Source organism: Canis aureus, chromosome 8 (assembly GCF_053574225.1).
Source record: "Canis aureus isolate CA01 chromosome 8, VMU_Caureus_v.1.0, whole genome shotgun sequence".
Taxonomy (NCBI): Eukaryota; Metazoa; Chordata; class Mammalia; order Carnivora; family Canidae; genus Canis; species Canis aureus.
The window spans coordinates 52,448,475-52,462,935 of NC_135618.1; the positions used below are offsets into that span (position 1 = coordinate 52,448,475).

The following is a 14,461-nucleotide window of genomic DNA, read 5'->3' on the forward strand; positions in this document are numbered from 1 at the left end:
AAATGATTACACAGTAAGGTTGGTTAACACATCCATCACCTCACATGATTACAGTTTTTTTCAAGATTTTATTTATTTATTCATGCTTGAGAGACTCAGAGAGAAAGGCAGAAACATAGGCAGAAGGAGAAGCAGGGTCCCCATGGGGAGCCTGATATGGGACTCAATCCCAGGACCCCAGGATCATGACCTAAGCCAAAGGCAGATGCTCAATCACTGAGCTACCCAGGTGCCTCCATAGTTACAGTTTTTTTTTTTGGTGTGGTGAGAACTTCGAACATCTACTTTTTTAGCAACTTTCAGATATACAATATAGTTAACTATAGTCGCCATGTTATACAGTATATCCCCAGAACTTATTCATCTTATAACTAGGAATCATATTTTTTGGTTTGTTTTTGCTGAGAATATTTAAAGTAAAGCCCTAAGCATCAAATCATTATATGGCCTGGATCTTTTAAATTTGTTCTACCCACATACACTGGCCTATTTGTCCTACTTCTCTCAGTAAAGATGTGTTCCACTGCAAGTGAGAGAAGATTGAAAGAACAAGGTTTAAATAATAAAGGCATTTGATTAATTTGTATAATCCAAAGTTTGGAGGTAGGCAGTTAGAGAGTTGGGGAATAAATTCTGATTACTAGGCACTAGTAATGATTACTAGGGTGGTATCTCTGTGAAGTCTCAGCCTTTACCTCATGGCCTCAAAATGATTGCCACAGCTCCCAGCATCATGTCCTAAATACAACAGATTCAAAACAGGAAGGGTGGGAGGAAGGGAGCAAGAGGGCCATCTCCTTGTTGGAACTTACAGTTTTCCACAGGAATGGTACTGATGACGGGGGGGTGGAGGTTGGAAATGTATGGGGACATTATTGTTGTTACAATGATCAGAGGGTCATGAGCAGGGGCATTTGATCAGGGGCATTTGAATGCTGGGAGTCCGAGATGTTGCATAGTCTGCAATGCACAGGTCATTTCCTTCAGTGGAGGGTTCCTCCTAGACATTCATTATAATCATCTGAGCCAATAATTTAATTCTACTTGCCTATAAACACGTGCTTTGAGTGTTTTAATATAGATCAACTTTTCTGGGGATGCAGCTACAGACTGTAACAAAGGAAGTCTGTACTTTATTTTTGTTAAGAATGTTAACATGAGTGGCTCTTTCTCTATTCCAGGAACTCCCATCACTGGTGGCAACCAGCTCGGTAGTGTTTGGGGGACCATCAGCCAGGACCATGCCTGTTCATGTTTGTGGCTGTTGATTTAATTTAATTTAATTTATTTATTCATGAAAGACACAGAGAGAGGCAGAGACACAGGCAGAGGGAGAATGAGGCTCCATGCAGGGAGCCTGATGTGGGACTCGATCCCAGGACCCCTGAGATGATGACCTGAGCCAAAGGCAGACGCCTAACTGAGCTACCCAGGTGGCCCAATTGTTCTATTTTGTTATTTGTTTTTGTTAATCTCTCATTGTGCCGAATTTAAAAATTAAACTTTCTCATAGGTGTGTATATAGGGGATAAAACATAGCATACATGGGGATCCCTGGGTGGCGCAGCGGTTTAGCGCCTGCCTTTGGCCCAGGGCGCGATCCTGGAGACCCGGGATCGAATCCCACGTCGGGCTCCCGGTGCATGGAGCCTGCTTCTCCCTCTGCCTATGTCTCTGCCTCTCTCTCTCTCTGTGACTGTCATAAAAAAATAAAATTCCGCTTTATTTTATTTATTTATTTATTTATTTTTAAATTCCACTTTATTAAAAAAACAAACAAACATAGTATATACGGTGCCCAGTACTATCCGCAGAGTCAGGTCTGTGCGTGGTGGGTGGGGCCAGGGGGTCTCAAACGTGCCCACCCCTGGGGCTGGGAGCCTGTGTGGTATTTGCCAGAGAAGCTCTTTAGGGGAAACTGTGTGCAGCATCCTGTGGTTCCTCACATAGCCTCTTGTAATAGTTTAAAAAAACCGGTGAGGCTTAAGGCTTAAGACTGGTGATGGTGGTAAGAGAGTGGGTGGGGATTTTAGTCTTTTGGGTGGTGTTTCTTTTTTATTTTCAGACTTTATTTATTTATTTATTTATTTATTTATTTATTTATTTATTTATTTATTTATTTATTTAAGAAATAGAGAGAGATAGAGCACTAGCAGGGTGGAGGGTCAGAGAGAGGCACTAGCAGATTCCATGCTGTGCTCAGGGGGAACCTGACATGGGGCTCAATCTCATGACCCTGAGATCGTGACCTCAGCCAAAATCAAGAGTCAGCCGCTTAACTGACTGAGCCACTCAGGTGCACTCCTCCAGGTGTGCCAGGTGGTGTTTCTTTAAATCAGCATTGCCTTGACTAGCCTGCACTTCAGAAGAGGTGGCCTGAGGGGAGGATTTTGGATTTAATTCCAAGGGCTGGGAGAGCCCTTGGTAGTTGGAGCAGGAGAGTACTTGTAAAAAAATGCACATGCCCAGGCTCCATTCCAGCCTCCCAGAATCTGGGTGAGTGGGTAAGGGCGTTGTCTAGGAATGGTTATCCCACCCCAATGTGGTTCTTATCATTATGCAATCAATTTTGGGGATACCGTGCCTCATAGTGGGGGCTCTTATACTTTAGTGGACATCAGAATCTCCCAGAGGACTTATTAAACCACTGAGTGCTGGGTCCCACTCCCAGAGTTTCTGATTCAGTAGGATGGGGAAGGACAGAGATTGTGCATTTTTAAAATTTATTTATTTGACAGTCAGGGAGAGAATATAAGCAGGGGGAATGGCAGGTAGAGGGAGAAGCAGGCTCCCTGCTGAGCAGAAGCCTGATGTGGGGTTCAATCCTAGGACCCCAGGATCACAATCTGAGCTGAAGGCAGGTGCTCAACCGACTGAATCACTCAGACACTCAAGATTATGCATTTTAAAAATGTTTGCAGTGCTGCTGATGCCATGGGTCCCTGGACCACACTCTGAGAAGCACTGGCTTATAGCAGGGCTTCTCAGGCCTGGCTGCACATTAGAATCATCACATTAGAATCATTAGAACTTTAAAAAATACCAATGTTCCAGCAACACAAGGGTCATAAGACATCAAAATCTGTAGGGGTAAGACCTGGGCATTAAAACAAAGATGGGCAGCTTTGGTGGCTCAGCGGTTTGGCACTGTCTTCAGCCCAGGGCCTGATCCTGGGGACCCGGGATCAAGTCCCATGTCACGTGGAGCCTGCTTCTCCCTCTGCCTGTGTCTCGGCCTCTCTCTCTGTGCCTCTCATGAATAAATATATAAAATCTTAAATAAATAAATAAAACAAAGAAGCCCAAACTTTCCAGTGTGTAACCAGGGCTGAGAAGCATTATCTGAAAGTTGTTTTGTTTGTTTTGGGTTTTTAAAATCCAAATGGCATTTGATTTCTTTTTTAAATTTTATTTATTTTCTTAATAATTTCTACACCTAATGAGGGGCTTGAACTCCTGATCCCAGGATCAAGAATCAAATGCTCTTCCAAGTGAGCCAGCTGGGTACCCCTGATTGATTTCTTTCTTTCTTTCTTCCTTCTTCTTTTTAAAGTTTATTTACTTAAGTAATCTCTATATCCAATGTGGGGCTCAAACTCACGACCCTGAGATCAAGAGTTACATGGTTTTCCAGCTGAGCCAGCTATATGCCCCCCTATTATCTGAAAGTTTTAAACCCTGAGCTGATTATCAAAATATGCAGCAACTTCAGTCAACTTCCCTATAATCAGAAACACTGGGGTTGGGGATCCTTGCATTTTATTTATTTATTTTTAAAGATTTATATATATATATATATTTTTTTTAATTTTTATTTATTTATGATAGTCACACACACACAGAGAGAGAGAGGCAGAGACATAGGCAGAGCAGGCTCCAAGCACTGGGAGCCCGACGTGGGATTTGATCCCGGGTCTCCAGGATCGCGCCCTGGGCCAAAGGCAGGCGCTAAACCGCTGCGCCACCCAGGGATCCCAGATTTTTATATATTTATTCATGAGAGACACACAGAGAGAAGCAGAGACAGAAGCAGGCTCCCTGTGCGGAGCCCAATGTGGGACTTGATCCCAGGATCCCGGAATCATGTCCTGAGCCCAAGGCAGACGCTCAACCACTGAGCCACCCAGGTGTCCTGGATCCTTGGATTTTAAACAGTCATCCCAGGCACATTGAAATTAGAGAATCATTTTCTGGCCACATGGCCGCTCAGCCCCCACAAGCTTCAGTGTGTAGGGGGACGTGATGTGGAAATGACCCAAATCATTTAATAATACAATTAATAACAACTACCATGTACTGAGCACCACTGCAAGCTGGAACATTCAAATATGGCATCTCTTAGTTCTTGGTATAACCATGAAAGAGGTAGAACTTATTAGCCCCATTTGACAGATGGGGAAACTGAGTCTTAGAGAAATGATGTGGCCTGCTTAAGGCTACTCTGCTTCTAAGTGGCAGAGGCAGGATCTGAACTCAGGACTTTCAAATGTTAAAGTTCCTGTCCTTTGTGCCAGGCCATATTCTTTGCTTGGGGTCTTCTTCAGGAGTGTATGTGTGTGTGTGTATGTGTGTGTGTGTCTGTGTATGTGAATTGGGAACACCTGCAGAAGTACAAATTATTATTATTTTTTAGAAGTATGAATTATTTTATATCAATGAAGATGTAGCCTGGGGGATCAGGCCACCAACTGTAGATGTTGAATCTACAGTTAGAGAGGTTCATTTGCATCAGCCATCTTTCCTCTTCCTTCTGGAACTGGCTTGTTGGTATTAATGGGTGAGTTGGCCTCATTCGGGCAGTTGTAATTAGCTCGCTGACCACTGAGATTTGCTCAGCCCCAGTAGCTCCCAAATGCCATAAAGCTTCGATTAATGCAGCTCTTCTATGGTATTCTCAGGGTCCCAGGCCTGGGAGAGAGCCAGCCCCATGCTCAGGGGATTTAGCAGAAAGGAAAGACTATTGGCTTTTTCAAACCATTGCCTTAGTTCAGGCACTCAGTATTTCCCTGTCCAGCCTGGCATTGACTAGGTTCACGTATAACTGAGCTGCTCAGAACGCAGTAATCAAGCCTTTGGATCCCATGGCCTTGAGGTTACATCTATGCTCTACCTCTTTTTCAATAAAAATTGAGATACAATTCATTTACCATAAAATTCACAGGCAAGAGTGTACAATTCAGTGGATTTTAGTATATGTATAGAGTTGTGCAACCATCATCGCTAATTTCTGAACATTTTTATCATCCCCCCCACCCCACCAAAGAAAGCCTGTTTCCATTTGCAGTCACTTCTGATTCCCTTCTATTCCCTAGCCCCTAGCAACCACCAGTCTGCTTCCCGTCTCTATGGATTTGACCAATCTGGATAGATCAGTGGAATCATACAATATGTGGTATTTTGTGTCTGGCTTTTTTCCACTTAGCATAATATTTTCAAGATTCACCCATGTTGTAGTGTGTGTTGGTCTCTCATTACTTTTTATGGTTAAACAATATTTCCTCGAGTACATAGGTAACATTGTGTTTGTCCTTTTGTCCATTGATGGACACTTGAATTTTTCCCACTTTTTGACTCTTACGACTACTGCCGCCATGAACATTTGTGCACCTTTTGGATGGACATGTCTTTATTTCTCCTGCGTACACACCTAAAAGTGGCATTGTTGGGTCATATGGCAGCTCCATGTTTAACTTTTTGAGGAACTGCTAGATGGTATAGCATCTACCCTGCTCCTTTTTGGGGGAAGTGACTTCACTGTTGGGATCTTCATCTCCTCCTCTGTAGAATGGGAAACACTGGAATGCCAGCCTCACTGGGTTGCTATAACGGGGGAATAAACTAACAGAGGCAAAGGCTTGCAGCATCATCCCTGGCCCCAGGCCAAACGCTTAGTAACTGTTAGCTCTTATAAGTATTTACCTACATATTTACTTATTTATGAAAGGAATGCAGCCCCAAAATACATACAACCCTCACCGGGAAGAGGAATAATAAAATAGGTTTAGAAAATCAATGGAGATATAAATGGCAGTATTTCCTGGAGTCCAAGTGTGGGTTTTATTAAAGTTCAATGCAGTAAGCATTTCTGCATTGGGGTTGAAATTATTCATTCTTAGGGCCTGAGCACAACAGAGAGACTGGGACTCATACCAGTCACCTGGGGGTCTGTTATCTCCCTGGGCTGGCATTCCCTCACCCCTGCATCCTTATTTCTAGTTTGTCATTAAGGTAGGCAATCTGAAATTTGGTTAGATCTGCAGTTGGCCGGCCTGGGATGAGGAGTCAAGAAAGAGCCAGGAAGAAATCCTGACGAGCTGTTTACTGTCCTTGGCAATAGTCACAATAGGAAGAGCGACCATTTTTTGAGCACTGTGTGCCACATGATTTGTTCAAAGCTGGGAATACAACCTTGACTACTGACTATGTCACAATTATGTGAGTCTTTTGGTTGAAGATGTAATTAATACATAATAATGTGTGCTAAATATGTTAGGTGCTGTGCTAACTTCCTCACATATGTTATCTCATTTAATCTACATAATAGATCTATAGATTGTTCCCATACAATTCTTGTTTTACAAGTAAGAAAACAGACTCCGAGAAGTTAAAACACTTTACCTATAGGCTCTCAGTGAGGAAGGATTGTGAAATTAGAATGTGAACATGAGTCTGTGTGATTCTAAGGCTTTGCCCAGAGTGGGAGATAGGTACCTGCATTTGCTAGTGTGCACAGGGCACACTACTTTTCTCATTGGAGCCTTTGTACTTGTGCTACCTCTGCCTGGAACCTGTTCCCCTGCCACCTCTTTCACTTAATTAACTTCTGTTATTCTCCTAGTCCATAGCAGAGGCTGCTCATTGCCTCTCAAAAACAATTCCTCCTTAAGTAACAACTTTGGGTGGTGCCTTAGAGACTACAGTTTCCAGCCTCTCTTGCAGCATGGTATGTTCATGGGACCATTTTCTGGTCAATGAGGTGGAAGTAGAATATTCTGTAAGGCACAGTCATTTCCTTAAGTGGGTGGGGTGTGTTCCCTTATTTCTCTGATATCCTTGCCCTGTCCTGTTGTCTCTGATGCCAATGCGGTGGCTGGAGCTCTAGCAACCATTTTGGACTATGAGGTGACCTAGAGAACGGAAGTCACATGTTAAGGAATATAAAGCAGAAAGGCAGAGGAGGCTGGGCTCCTGATAACTCATGCAGCTGCCAAATTCATCTTGGGCCATCTATCTTCTGGCTTCTCGTGGAATGAGAAAAATTGGAAACTTTTTTTGCTAAAGCTACTAAGTTGGGTCTGTGTTGCTAGCAACTAAGTAAGATTACTATTATATTAGTTATATAACTAATTATATTAGTTATAATTTCTTGGCTTAAATATCACTTTCTCAGAATGGCTTATGTGGAACTCAAAATAGATCCCTCCTGTTTTTTTTTTTTTTAAGATTTTATTTATTTATTCATGAGAGACACAGAAAGAGAAAGAGTGAGTCAGAGACACAGGCAGAGGGAGAAGCAGGCTCCATGCAGAAAGCCCGATGTGGGGCTTGATCCCGGGACTCCAGGACCATGCCGTGGGCTGAAGGCATGCACCAAACCGCTGAGCCACCCAGGGATCCCCTAGATCCCTCCTTTTGTTCTTTCTCATCACACCTGGTTCTTTTCTTTCATTGCCCTGATTCCAGTTAGAAGAAATATGTGTGTATTGCTTTCTTTATTTTCTCCATTGGGTTATTGGACATATGGGCAAGGCCACTGGCTATAGTAAGATTTACCTGTCATAAATCCAGGGGGTACCTATGCGAATGGCATTTCCTGAAATTACGTAGTGCACAGCCTGCGTGACTGTACATGGTGGCCCTATCTACCAGGTCAGAAGGGACTTTGACCTTGAGGCTTATTCATGTACTCCTGGCAGTAAGCATAATGTCTGGACCATGGTCAGTTCCCAACAAACACTGGTTGCAGGATGGAAGGATTAACAAAAATGATGGATGCCCTGAGCAGGATACTGAGGGCATGGATGAGGAATGGAAATCCTGGCAACAAGGCATGGATAGTCTCTAACCCTGAAAAGAATAAAGGACTCTGGGGCTCAAAGGGTGATGATCTCACTGCTTGGAGGAGCTGGAGGCTTTGTGGATAGGAGAGGCTCTTCTTTTATGTAGCCTAAGTGTTCCATCTATAAAGTTGGGACATTATTGCAGAAAAGTGGTTTTTGTTTAACCTTTATTTTCTCTTTTATTTTACATCTTTATTTAAGGAGGCAATGCCTACATGGTAAGATACTCAAGTAGTACAAAAATCAGAGAGAAAAGTAAATTCCTTTCATTCCTAACTCCTGGAACCTCTCCTTACACACCCTCTGCATTATGCTACTCCCTAAACCCCCTGGCTATTACTATAACCAGTTGTTTTGTTTTAAGAGAGCAAATTTCTGATTTATTTCATGAAAGCAGCTTCAAAATTCAGTACTGTCACCAGGTGGGGATGTAGCTCAGTGGTAGAGCGCATGCTTAGCATGCATGAGGTCCTGGGTTCGATCCCCAGCATCTCCATTCTGTTGTGCCCTTGCTTGGGGAAATACTTTTTTTTTTTTCTGTTACAGCCACACCACATTCCTGTAGAATCTGCAAAGTAATCATCTTGCCTCCGAGTACTTACGTTTTTCTTCTGTTGTGCTTGTAACTCTCCTGTTTTATTTTTTAATTAACTTATAATTGGCATATAACATTATATTAGTTTCGGGTATATAAACATAATGATTACATATTTGTATGTATTATGAGATTATCACTACAATAAGTCTAGTTAACATCTGTCACTACATATAATTACAAAAATCATTTTTCTTGTGATGAGAACTTTTATTATTATTTTTTTTTTTAGAGAGGGAGAAACACTGAGACGGTGGTGGTGGGGCAGAGGGAAAGAGATAATCTTAAGGAGTCTCCATGCCCAGTGAAGATGCAGAGAACAAGGGGTGTTCCACCTGGGGCTGGACATGGAGCTTGATCTTACAACCCTGAAATGACAACCTGAGCCAAAATCAGGAGTTGGGTACTTAACCAACTGAGCCACTTAGGCACCTCTGATGAGAGCTTTTAAGATCTACTCTCTTAGCAACTTTGAAATATACAATACAGTATTATTTACTATAGTCTCCATGCTGTGCATTATATCCCTATGACTAATTATTTTATAACTAGAAGTTTGTACTTTTAACTCCCTTTACCCATTTCGTTCCCCTGTCCCCCAGCAACCACTGATCTGTTCTCTGTGTCTTTGACCTTAGTTTTTTTTTTTAATTCCACATATAAGTGAGGTCACTTATCTCATTTATAAAGACAAAAATCCTTTGTCTTTCTCTGTCTGACTTTTTTTTTAGTAAGATCCGTGTCACAAATGGAAAAATTTCCTTCTTATTTTATGGCCAAATAGCATTCCATCATATATGTACACCTCATTAAACAACACTTAGGTTGTTTAAATATCTTGGCTATTATACATAATGCTGCATTGAACATGGGGGTGCATATATTTTTTCAAATTAGTGTTTTTGTTTTTTCTTTGAATAAATATCCAGAAGTGGAATTGTTGGATCATATAGTTGTTCTACTTTGAATTTTGGGAGGAAACTCCATACTGTTTTCTGTAGTAGCTGCATCAGTTTACAATCCCACTGACAGTGCCCACGTTCTTGCCAACACGGGTTATTATTATTTTTTTTAATCTTTTTGATGGTAGCTATCTAACAGGTGTGAGGTGAAAAATTGTGCTTTTGATTTACATTTTCCTGATGATGAGTGATGTTGAGCACCTTTTCGTGGACCTGTTGGCCATCTTTATATCTTTGGAAAAATGTCTGTGCAGATCCTCTGCTGTGTAACCACTTTGTGTGTGCATCTTTCAGAGTTATCTGTACAATACAAGTATACATATGCTACATATGTATGTATCGAGTTCAAATATTTTTAAAATAGAAGCTTATTCCTTGAAAATAGTTAATTACTTGTTTTACATCTAAAGTATGACTTGAGAAAATAATGATTATTAGTGATTATTAAATTACCATTACTGAAAATAATTTTGCTATTAATCATATACTGTTTTGTGCATTTTAATTTTTTTCATTTAATAAAATGTCTTGGGATTGTTTCATTGATCTGACTTCTTCTTTTATTTAAATGGTTGTCTAGCAGAGTATTTCACTGTATGGCTGTACTATAATTAATTTAACTGGTCTCCTGTTGGGAAATGGGTTATTTCTGATTTTTTGCTGTTGCAGACAATGCTGCAAATGAATAACCCTGTACTTAAATCTTTTCACACGTGTGCAATTAATATCAGTTGGTTAAATTCCTAGGAGTAGAAGTAATGGCTCAAAGATGAAAAGTGCTTGCAGTTTTTATAGCTACTGCCTGCATGGGGCTATACCAATTTGCTTCTCACTACTCTTCCCCTATGACCTTACCAGTGTATTACCAAACTTTTGGTACCTTTTGATGGGTTGTTGTATTACATTTTCTTTATTATGAATGAAATATTTCCCTTTCTGTCAACTCTCTGTTCCCCTCCTTTGCCTTTTTTCTGTTGGTTTCGATTATTAGTCTTTTCATTATCCATTTGTGGAAACACTTTATAAACTAGGGGAATTAGCTCTTTATCTACGATCTATCAAACTTTTGCTCTTTGCCAATCTGATAGGTGAAAAATATAGTATCATGTTGGGGAGGTCTTTGTCTTTGAGCAAGGTTAGCATCTTATGTCTGAAATCCATTGGTATTTTCATCTTATAAACTCTGTTCATGCTCTACACAGCTGTGGTTCTTAATTGGTGGTGCATGAGGATCACCATGTTTGAAATATATGAATGCAGCCCCCAGCCTTGGAGATTCTGGTACAGTGTGTCAGGCACTTCTAAAGAGCTCCCTAGCTGATTCTGATTCTGCTCCTTTAGTTATAAATGAGGGGCATGGATGATCTGGGGCTCCTTTTCTGCTCAGTATTGCTGTGGAGTAAATATGCAGCAGTGGGAGGAAGGAGAGGGTTATATAGGGAGAGAATCAATAACCGTCCTCACTGTGGGGTTCAGTGGGCCTGCAGATGGAGTGGCTCAGGGGCTAATGTGTCTCAGCTCTTGTTGCTATGGTAGCCAGTCAATATGTGGGCCCTTGGTTTGGGAATCAGTGTCCCTGTGTGCTTGCTCTGGGGTTTGTGGCCTGATAGGACATGAAGTTGAAAGACAGCTGGGTCTTCAGGGAGGCACAGAGTTCTTGGAGGACAGGTGTGAGAAGAGCAAGCCTCTGGCTCAAAGGGACCATGGCCAGAAACTGTATGAGAAAAAGGTCCTAGTGTGCCTGGCCGGCTCAGTTGGTACAGCATGCCATTCTTGATCTCAGGGTTTTAAGCCCAAGCCCCATCTTGGGTGTAGAGATTACTTAAAATAAAATAAAGGCCCCTCTACTCTCTTCATATCTTTCTCTTTGGAGGAATCCAGTGCTTCCATCATTTTATTTTAAAAGAAGCAGCCAGGATGCCTGTGTGGTACAGTTGATTAAGTGTCCAAATCTTGGCATTGACTCAGGTCTGACCTCAGGGTGGTGAGGTGGAGCCCTGAGCCCAGCCCTGAGTGGGGCTTTGTGCTCAGTGTGGTGAAATCTGCTTCACTTTATCTCTCCCTCTGCTCCCCCACCCCACTTTCTCTGTTTCTCAAATAAATGAATAAAATCTTAAAAAAAAAAAAAAAGTAGCAGCCACGAAGAGGAAAATTTAGGAAACTTAAAATCCCAGTATTGCTGTTTTGTCTTAAGAGCAAAGCTTGAAACCAAGAGTCTGCATAAATGGGGTGAAAGAAATTAAGTTAGGGAGTACAAGATTAGGGGAAGGAATTTAGAAGGTAGAATCAGACTTATTCTGTATTTCTCTGTGTTGTGTGATTTAAAATTATTTTGATACATTAAATAAAGACAAAACAATATTTGTAACAATACAGTGAGCACAAATCAATGTTACCATTAATGGGCATATTCCCCAATGGCATACCTAATATCTTACACCTGGGCTAGATCATTTTTTAATACCTCCCTCCTTTATACAACAAAACTATTTTCGGTAAAAATTTAATGTTCAGTAATGATCATTTTCTTGATCCGTGCTTAGGTTTAAAATAAATAATTTAAAAGGAAACATGAAATTCTATTTTATTTTTTATTATTTTAAAAAGATTTTATTTATTTATTTGACAGAAAGAGAGATAACATGAGCAGAAAGAGAGGCAGAGAGAGAGAGAAGCAGACTCCCCTCTGATGAGGGAGCCCAACGCCGGGCTCAGTCCTAGGACCCTGGGATCACAACCTGAGTAGAAGACAGACACTTAACTGACTGAACCACCCAGGTGCCCCTGAAATACTACTTTAAAATATTATTCAAGCTTTATAAAGTATTTAATATATGAATCAAAATTTGGAACCACCAAAAAACTGAACATCTTGTAGTTTATACCTTTTCAATGTTTTAAATTTATTTGTTTATTTATTTATTTATTTATTTATTTATTTATTTATTTATTTTAAGATTTTATTTATTTATTCATGAGAGACGCACAGAGAGAGAGGCAGAGACACAGGCAGAGAGAGAAGCAGGCTCCACAGGGAGCCCGATGTGAGACTCAATCCGGGCACCCCAGGATCATGCCCTGGGCCAAAGGCAGATACTCAACCACTGAGCCACCCAGGCATCCCTCAATGTTTTAAACACAAATAAAAACTCCAAGTGATCAAATAGAATGACAGAATTGATGAAACTCGTTATCTCTCTTTTTCTTTAGATCACTGGGCTATCATTTGTCTCCAATATGTTATTTAAAAACAGGAATATGCAAGATACCTGGGTGGATCAGGGGTTGAATGTCTGCCTTCAGCTCAGGTCATGATCCCAGGGTCATGGGATTAAATCCTGCATCGGGCTCCCCACAGGGAGGCTGCTTCTCCCTCTCCCTATGTCTCTGCCTCTCTCTCTGTGTTTTTCATGAATAAATAAATAAAATCTAAAAAAATAAAAATAAAAACAAGAATATGCAATATCACAAGGGTTAGAGATATGAATTGTACCCAAACAAATTCAAAGTCTTATAGAGTTACAACAGAGAATGAGTGGTTGTTGCTGAATCTGCTATGTATGTCAGGGGCTGGCTGTGAAGTTACCTTCTGCATAGAACACACCATTTAGTAAAGAGTCTTTCTGTCAGGGGCCACTCAGGAGACACACTACACCAGTAGTTTGAATAGGGAAAATTTTATAAAGAATTATTAACTGGTAGAGAAGATTAGCTACAAAGAGAGGCAAAGAAAATCCTAAACAGTGTGGGACTAATACATGTATAAAGCAGTTACTATCTCTAGGGCTGGAATACAGCACTCAAGTGTACTAATTTTCTTTTTTAATTTAATGTAATTTAATTTTTTTTGTGTATTGATTTTCTATTGCTGAGTGACAAATTAGTACAAAGTTGGCAGTTTGAAACAATACCTATTTAGCTGCTGTGGAAAACAGCCTAGTAGTTCCCCCCAAAATTAAACATAGAGTTACAATATGACCAGCAATTCGACTTCTGAGTATATACCCAATATAATTGCAAATGGGGACTTGAAGAGTTATTTGTACACCTGTGTTCATAGCAGCATTATACAGAGTAGCCAAAAGGTAGATACAAGCTAAGTATCCATTGATGGATGAACAAATCAAAAAAGTGTGGTATATCTATGTATTGACTATTCTTCAGCATTAAAAAGGAAGAAAATTCTGGTACATGATGCAATATAGAACAACCTTGAAAACATGCAGAGTGAAATAAGCCAGTCACAGGGACAAATACTGTATGCACGCACTTACGCTATGTACCTAGACTAGTCAAATTCATAAAGACAAAGTAGAATATTGGTTTCCAGCAGCCTTGTGGGGAGACACAGGGATTTATTATTTAATGGTGATAGTTTCAGTTTGGGATGATGAAAACAATTCTGCAGACGTATGGTGGTGATGGTTGTACAACAATGTAAATGTACTTATGTCATTGAACTGTACAAAGAAGAATGGTTAAAATGGTAAATTTTATATTATGTGTATTTTACCACATTAAATAATATTATAGGGGATCCCTGGGTGGCTCAGCGGTTTGGCACCTGCCTTCAGCTCAGGGCATGATCCTGGAGTCCTGGGTTCGAGTTCCGCGTCAGGCTCCCTGTGTGGAGCCTGCTTCTCCCTCTGCCTGCTTCTCTGCCTCTCTCTCTCTTTCTCTGTCTCTCATGAATAAATAAATAAAATCTTAAAAAAATATTACAAACAACCTCATCTATTTGTTAGCTCACAGTTCTGTAGGTATGACAAGGTAGGCTAAGACAAGACTGAAATCATGGTGTCAGCCAGTCTGAGTTCCTGTCTCTCACCTCTAGACCCAGACTT

General features: G+C 40.8%; 1 non-coding gene across 1 annotated transcript; it reads left to right on the forward strand.

The window, feature by feature from the left end:
• Nucleotides 1-8,484: 8,484 nt before the first annotated feature.
• On the forward strand, nt 8,485-8,556 carry TRNAA-AGC (transfer RNA alanine (anticodon AGC)). Its single transcript has one exon. It is a non-coding gene; the product is annotated as a tRNA-Ala (tRNA).
• Nucleotides 8,557-14,461: the final 5,905 nt, after the last annotated feature.